This window comes from Capricornis sumatraensis, chromosome 4 (genome assembly GCF_032405125.1).
Source record: "Capricornis sumatraensis isolate serow.1 chromosome 4, serow.2, whole genome shotgun sequence".
NCBI classification, from domain to species: domain Eukaryota; kingdom Metazoa; phylum Chordata; class Mammalia; order Artiodactyla; family Bovidae; genus Capricornis; species Capricornis sumatraensis.
The window spans coordinates 122113331-122121877 of NC_091072.1; positions in this window are offsets into that span (position 1 = coordinate 122113331).

Sequence of the window (8547 nt, forward strand, 5' to 3'; positions counted from 1 at the left end):
AGATGGCAAGAATAAAGAGAACTCTACAAACAAGATCTTAATGACCCAGATAACCATGATAGTGTGATCACTCACACTGAGTCAGACACCATGGAGTGCAAAGTCAAGTAGGCCTTAGAAAGCATGACTACAAACAAAGCTATTGGAAGTGATGGAATTCCAGCTGAGCTATTTCAAATCCTAAAAGATGATGTTGTGAAAGTGCTACACTCAATATGCCAACAAATTTGGAAAACTCATCAGTGGCCCTGAGGCTGGAAAAAGTCAGTTTTCATTCCAGTCCCAAAGAAAGAATGTCCAAACTACTGCACCATTGCACTCATTTCATGTGCTAGCAAGGTCATGCTAAAAATCCTTCAACAGTACATGAACTGAGAACTTCCAGATCTTTAAGCTGGATTTAGAAAAGGCAGAGGAACCAGAGATCAAACTGCCAACACCCACTGGATCATAGGAAAAGCAAGATAATTTAAGAAAAACATCTACATCTGCTTCATTGACTACACCAAAGTCTTTGACTGTGTGGATCATAGCAAACCGTGGAAAATTCTTAAAGAGGTGGGAATACCAGACCACCTTAGCTGTCTCCTGAGAAATCTGTATGTGATCAAGAAGCAACAGTTAAAACCAGATATGGAACAACAGACTGGTTCCAAATTGGGAAAGGAGTACATCAAGGCTGTATATTGTCACTCTGCTTATTTAACTTCTATGCAGAATATATCATGCAAAATGCTGGGTTGGATGAAGCACAAGCTGGAATCAAGATTGCCAGGAGAAATATCAATAACCTTTCACATGCAGATTACACCACCCTTACAGCAGAAAGTGAAGAGGAACTAAAGAGTCTCTTGATGAATGTGAAAGAGAAGAGTGAAAAAGCTGGCTTAAAACTCAACGTTCAAAAAATGAGGATCATGGCTCTGGTCCCATCACTTCATGGCAAATAGATAGGGAAGCAATAGAAACAGTGACAGTCTTTATTTTCTTGGGCTCCAAAATCACTGTGGATGGTGACTGCAGCCATGAAATTAAAAGATGGTTGCTCCTTGGAAGAAAAGCTATGACCAACCTAGACAGCATATTAAAAAGCAGAGACATTACTTTTCTGACAAAGGTCCATCTTGTCAAAGCTGTGGTTTTTCCAGCACTCATGTACAGATGTGAGATTTGGACCATAAAGAAAGCTGAGTGCCAAAGAATTGATGCTTTCAAACTGTGGTGTTCAAGAAGACTCTTTAGAGTCCGTTGGACTGCATGGAGATCAAACCAGTCCATCCTAAAGGAAATCAACCCTGAAGATTTATTTGAAGAACTAATGCTGAAGCTGAAGCTCCAATACTTTGGCCACCAGATGAGAAAAGCTGACTCACTAGGAAAAACCCTGAGCTGGGAAAGATTGAAGACAGGAAGAGAAGGGGACAGCAGAGGATGAGATGTTGGGATAGCATCACCAACTCGATGGACGTAAGTTTCAGCCAACTCCAAGAGATGGCAAAGGACATGGAAACCTGGCGTGCTGCAGTCCATGGGGTTGCAAAGAGCTGGACATGACTGAGTGACTGAACAACAAAATTCACATGTCAAAAATTTAACATCACTGTCTTTTCAAAAAACCTCTCTAATCCTCTCAGCTCATTAAATGCACCACCATATGTCACTCAATTCTCCAAACCTAAATTCTAGAAATTAGCCTTGACTCAAATCTTTCCTCTCCACTCCAACCAATTGCTGCTGCTGCTGCTAAGTCACTTCAGTCGTGTCTGACTCTGTGTGACCCCACAGACGGCAGCCCACCAGGCTCCCCCATCCCTGGGATTCTCCAGGCAAGAACACTGGAGTGGGTTGCCATTTCCTTCTCCAATGCATAAAAGTGAAAAGTAAAAGGGAAGTCGCTCAGTCGTGTCCGACTCTTCGCGACCCCATGGACCACAGCCTACCAGGCTCCTCTGTCCATGGGATTTTCCAGGCAAGAATACTGGAGTGGGGTGCCATTACCTTCTCCACAACCAATTGCTAGTGAAATTCAAAAAGAAGAAGTATTGTCCAGCTTTCAGAAGCAGAAGGGCAGGACTCTGACCTGTCTGGACACTGCCCACATACTACGCCTGTTTGCAATCGCAGCAAGTCAGGTAGTTCTTTAGATAAAAAAGGGAGTGTGTCTTGGAATTCTTCATACTCTGGAGGCCTAGCCAACCTCCTGGGATCTAAGAAGTCTTATGATTCACAAGTGAAACAAACAGCATTGTAAAAGTTTGAGTAAAACCATAGCTGCATTTTTTTATGTAAACTGATGATAGCATCAGTTTGTAATCTGGGATTATAAATGGGAGCCCCCAAACTGCAATTTGACATCTCACCCATGGAGTAGATACACTACTTTGGACCCTTTCTAAATTAAGACTCCAGATTGCTCTTAATGTGAAACTTCCCAGTGCTGTTCAAGTCTGGATGAAGGTGTTGACTCAAGTTGGTGATGCTTATGCTGTTCAGTTCAGTTCAGTCACTCAGTCGTGTCTGACTCTTTGTGACCTCATGAACTGCAGCACACCAGGCCTCCCTGTCCATCACCAACTCCCGGAGTTTACCCAAACTCATGTCCATTGAGTTGGTGATGCTTTCTAACTATCTCATCCTCTGTTGTCCCCTTCTCCTGCCCTCAATCTTCCCCAGCATCAGAGTCTTTTCAAATGAGTCAGCTCTTCACATCAGGTGGCCAAAATATTGGAGTTTTATCTAAAATATCAGTCTGTCCAATGAACATCCAGACTCATCTCTGTTAGGGTGGATTGGTTGGATCTCCTTGCAGTGCAAGGCACTCTCAAGCGTCTTCCCCAACACCACAGTTCAAAAGTATCAATTCTTTGGTGCTCAGCTTTCTTTATAGTCCAACTCTCACATCTATACATGACTACTGGAAAAACCATAGCCTTGACTAGACAGACCTTTGTTCACAAAGTAATGTCTCTGCTTTTTAATATGCTGTCTAGGTTGGTGATAACTTTCCTTCCAAGGAGTAAGTGTCTTTTAATTTCATGGCAGCAGTCACCATCTGCAGTGATTTTGGAGCCCCCCAAAATAAAGCCAGCCACTGTTTCCACTGTTTCCACATCTATTTGCCATGAAGTGATAGGACTAGATGCCATGATCTTCGTTTTCTGAATGTTGAGCTTTAAACCAAATTTTTCACTCTCCTCTTTCACTTTCATCAAGAGGCTCTTTAGTTCTTCTTCACTTTCTGCCATAAAGGTGATATCATCTGCATATCTAAGGTTATTGATATTTCTCCTGGTAAACTGATTCCAGCCTGTGCTTCTTCCAGCCCAGCGTTTCTCATGATATACTCTGCATAAAAGTTACATAAGCAGGGTGACAATATACAGCCTTGCTGCTGCTGCTGCTGCTGCTAAGTCACTGCAGTCATGTCCGACTCTGTGACCCCATAGACGTCAGCCCACCAGGCTCCCCCATCCCTGGGATTCTCCAGGCAAGAACACTGGAGCAGGTTGCCATTTCCTTCTTTAATGCAACAAAGTGAAAAGTGAAAGTGAAGTTGCTCAGTCGTATCCAACTCTTAGCGACCCCATGGACTGCAGCTTACCAGGCTCCTCTGTCCATGGGATTTTCCAGGCAAGAGTACTGGAGTGGGGTGCCATTGCCTTCTCTGAATATACTGCCTTAACGTACTCCTTTTCCTATTTGGAAGCAGTCTGTTGTTCCATATCCAGTTCTAACTGTTGCTTACTGACCTCATACAGGTTTCTCAAGAGGCAGATCAGGTGGTCTGGTATTCCCATCTCTTGAAGAATTTTCCACAGTTTATTGTGATCCACATAGTCAAAGGATTTGGCATAGTCAATAAAGCAGAAGTAGATGTTTTTCTGGAACTCTCTTGCTTTTTCAATGATCCAGTGGATTTTGGCAATTTGATCTCTGGTTCCTCTGCCTTTTCTAAAACCAGCTTGAACATCAGGAAGTTCACGGTTCACATATTGCTAAAGCCTGGCTTGGAGAATTTTAAACATTACTTTACTAGAATGTGAGATGAGTGCAATTGTGCAGTAGTTTGAGCATTCTTCGGCATTGCCTTTCTTTGGGATTGGAATGAAAACTGACTTTTTCCAGTCCTGTGACCCCTGCTGAGTTTTCCAAATTTGCTGACATATTGAGTGCAGCACTTTCACAGCATCATCTTTCAGGATTTGAAGCAGCTCAACTGGAGTTCCATCACCTCCATTAGCTTTGTGCATAGTGATGCTTCCTAAGGCCCACTTGACTTCACATTCCAGAATGTCTGGCTCTAGGTGAGTGATCACACCATCATGATTATCTGGGTCATGAAGATATTTTTTTGTACAATTCTTCTGTGTATTCTTGCCACCTCTTCTTAATATCTGCTGCTTCTGTTAGGTCCATACCATTTCTGTCCTTTATCGAGCCCATCTTTGCATGAAATGTTCCCTTGGTATCTCTAATTTTCTTGAAGAGATCTCTAGTCTTTCGCATTCTATTATTTTCCTCTATTTCTTTGCACTGATAACTAAGGAAGACTTTCTTATCTCTCCTTACTATTCTTTGGAACTCAGCATTCAAATAGGTATATCTTTCCTTTTCTCCTTGGTTTTTCACTTCTCTTCTTTTCACAGCTATTTGTAAGGCCTGCTCAGACAGCCATTTTGCTTTTTTGCATTTCTTTTTCTTGGGGATGGTCTTGATCCCTGTCTCCTGTACAATGTCACAAACCTCATTCCATAGTTCATCAGGCACTCTATCAGATCTAGTCCATTAAATCTATTTCTCACTTCCACTGTATAATCATAAGGGGTTTGATTTAGGTCATACCTGAATGGTCTAGTGGTTTTCCCTACTTTCTTCAATTTAAGTCTGAATTTGGTAATAAGGAGTTCATGATCTGAGCCACAGTCAGTTCCCAGTCTTATTTTTGCTGACTGTATAGAGCTTCTCCATCTTTGGCTGCAAAGAATAGAATCAATCTGATTTAGGTATTGATCATCTGGTGATGTCCATGTGTAGAGTCTTCTCTTGTGTTGTTGCTATGACCAGTGCATTTTCTCTGCAAAACTCTGTTAGCCTTTGCCCTGCTTCATTCTGTACTCCAAGGCCAAATTTGCCTGTTACTCCAGGTGTTTCTTGACTTCCCACTTATGCATTCCAGTCCCCTATAATGAAAAGGACATCTTTTTTGGGTGTTACTTCTAAAAGGTCTTGTAGGTCTTCATAGAACAGTTCAACTTCAGCTTCTTCAGCATTACTGGCCAGGGCATATATTTGGGTTACCACGATATAATGGTTTGCCTTGGAAACAAACAGAGATCATTCTGTCATTTTTGAGATTGTATCCAAGTACTGCATTTCAGACTCTTTTGTTGACCGTGATGGCCACTCCATTTCTTCTAAGGGATTCCTGTGCACATTAGTAGATGTAATGGTCATTTGAGTTAAATTCACCCATTCCAGTCCATTTTAGTCGCTGATTCCTGGAATGTTGACGTTTACTCTTGCCATCTCCTATTTGACCTCTTCCAATTTGCCTTGATTCATGGACTTAACATTCCAAGTTTCTATGCAATATTGGTCTTTATAGCATCGGACCTTGCTTCTATCACCAGTCACATCCACACCTGGTTGTTGTTTTTGCTTTGACTCCATCTCTTCATTCTTTCTGGAGTTATTTCTCCACTAATTTCCAGTAGCATATTGGGCACCTACTGACCTGGGGAGTCCATCTCTCAGTGTCCTATCTTTTTGCTTTTTGATACTATTCATGGGGTTCTCAAGGCAAGAATACCGAAGTGGTTTGCCATTCCCTTCTCCAGTGGACCACATTCTGTCAGACCTTTCCACCATGACCTGTTACTTCTCTCTATTGTTTCTATTTCTTTTTTTCTTCTAAGGACCATGTATTGAAATTAAGTTAAATAATCTTTTATTAAAATTTGAAATCATTTATTTTTGTGTAATGAGTGGTTTCCTTTATTAAGGAACCCTTTAAACCTAAAATAAAGTAAAACTTTTGGCAAAACTAAATTGTTGTGAGCCGGATTCATGAAACCAAATGCTACCCTTTAAAAAAAGGAAAAAATAAATAAGAGGTTAAGTTTTTACTCCCAGATGGGATGATTTGCTTACTGCTGAGGACCCCAAATTAAAGCAGGCTAAATCTTTGGAAGTTATTGAATGTTTGCAGCTTGTGCCAATTGAGAAAGGGTAAAAATGTAGCATTCTGCATTGGAGAGGCTGGATCCTCCTCCCTGCCTGCCATGAGGTACATGATTAAAATTGGCTGAGGAAAAATTAAAATTGGAGAAAGAGTCATTTGGTTTGCAGGTATGGTTGCTTATCTTAGAATGTCAAAATTACATTTTAGCTGACCAAATCTCCACTTTTCAGTGTGTAACTGAAAAAAGTTGCTGTAAGTGTTGCACAAGGTAAGTGTTGAAAGTGGTGTGGTAAGGTTAACAAAAGAAAGTTCATTCTTGGAAAATGATGGGAGAAAAAGCAAAGAGACCAAGAGATATTTTAAATCTCAAACAGAAACTATGAAATCTCTGTTTGTCTGGATATATGTATATGTACATGTCTCAGTATGTAGTTTTGTCTTTGGAAATATTGCTAAGGGTAATTTGTAAATAAACTATTTAATTCCTTAAATAAAAGTAAGTGCTTACAAATCAAACAATTATAAATACAAAAGAACTAAGCTAAATGAATGTCAATTTCACTGGGAAATATTTAGTCTTAAATTTACAGCTGACATTGTGATTGTTAATCTAATTAACATAGACATGCTGTGAAGGTGTTGTACTCATTATGCCATCAAATTTGGAAAACTCAGCAGCGGCCACAGGACTGGAAAAGATCAGTTTTCATCACAATCCCAAAGAAAGGCAATGCCAAAGAATGTTCAAACTACCACACAATTGCACTCATCTCACACACCAGAAAAATAATGCTCAAAATTCTCTATGCTAGGCTTCAACAGTACATGAACTGAGAAATTCCAGATGTTCAAGCTAGATTTAGAAAAGGCAAAGGAATCAGAGATCAAATTGCCAACATCTGTTGGGTCATAGAAAAAGCAAGAGAGTTCCAGAAAAACACCTATTTCTGTTTTATTGACTATGCTAAAACCTTTGACTGTGTGGATCACAACAAACTGGAAAATTCTTCAAGAGATGGGAAGACCAGACCACCTTACTTGCCTCCTGAGATATTTGTATGCAGGTCAAGAAGCAATAGTTAGTACCACAGATGGAACAATGGACTGGTTCCAAACTGGGAAAGGAGTACGTCAAGGCTGTACATTGTCACCCTGCTTAGTTAACTTCTATGCAGAGTACATCATGTGAAATGCCAGGCTAGATGAATCACAAACTGGAATCAAGATTGCTGGGAGAAAGATCAATAACCTCAGATATGTAGATGACATCCTGCTTATGGCAGAAAGTAAAGAGGAACTAAAGAAACTCTTGATGAGGTGAACAGGAGAGTGAAACAGTTGGCTTAAAAGTCAATATTCAAAAAATTAAGATCAAGGCATCCAGTCCCATCACCGCATGGTGAATAGATGGAGAAACTATGGAGACACTGACAGACTTCATTTTCTTAGGCTACAAAATCACTGGATGGTGACGGCAGCCATGAAATTAAAAGATGCTTGCTCCTTTGAAGAAAAGCTATGACCGACCTAGACAGGAAATTAAAAAGCAGAGACATTACTTTTGACAAAAGTCCATGTAGTCAAAGCTATGGTTTTTCCAATAGTCATGTATGGATGTGAGAGTTGGACCATAAAGAAAGCTGAGTGCCCAAGAATTGATGCTTTTGAAATGTGGTATGGAAGAAGACTCTTGAGAATCCTTGGGACAGCAAGGAGATCAAACCAGTCAATCCTAAAGGAGATCAGTCCTGAGTATTCATTGGAAGGACTGACTCTGTAGCTGCAGCTCCAACACTTTGCCCACCTGACGCGAAGAACTGATTCATTGAAAAAGACCCTGATGATGGGAAAAATTGAAGGCAAGAGGAGAAGAGGACGAGAGAGGATGAGATGGTTGGATGGCATCACCGACTCAATGGACATGAGTTTGAGCAAGCTCCGAGAGTTGGTGATGAACAGGGAAGCCTGGTGTGCTGCAGTTCGTGGGGTCGCAAAGAGTCAGACAGGACTGAGTGACTGAACTGAATTGAGACATGTCTTCATTCAGTTAAGCTCAGTCGCTCAGTTGTGTCCGACTCTTTGCAACCCCAGGAATCGCAGCACGCCAGGCCTCCCTGTCCATCACCAACTCACGGAGTTCACTCAGACTCACATCCATCGAGTCAGTGATGCCATCCAGCCATCTCATCCTCTGTCGTCCCCTTCTCCTCCTGCCCCCAGCCCCTCCCAGCATCACAGTCTTTTCCAGTGACTCAACTCTTCTCATGAGGTGGCCAAAGTACTGGAGTTTCAGCTTTAGCATCATTCCTTCCAAAGGAATCCCAGGGCTGATCTCCTTCAGAATGGACTAGTTGGATCTCCTTGCA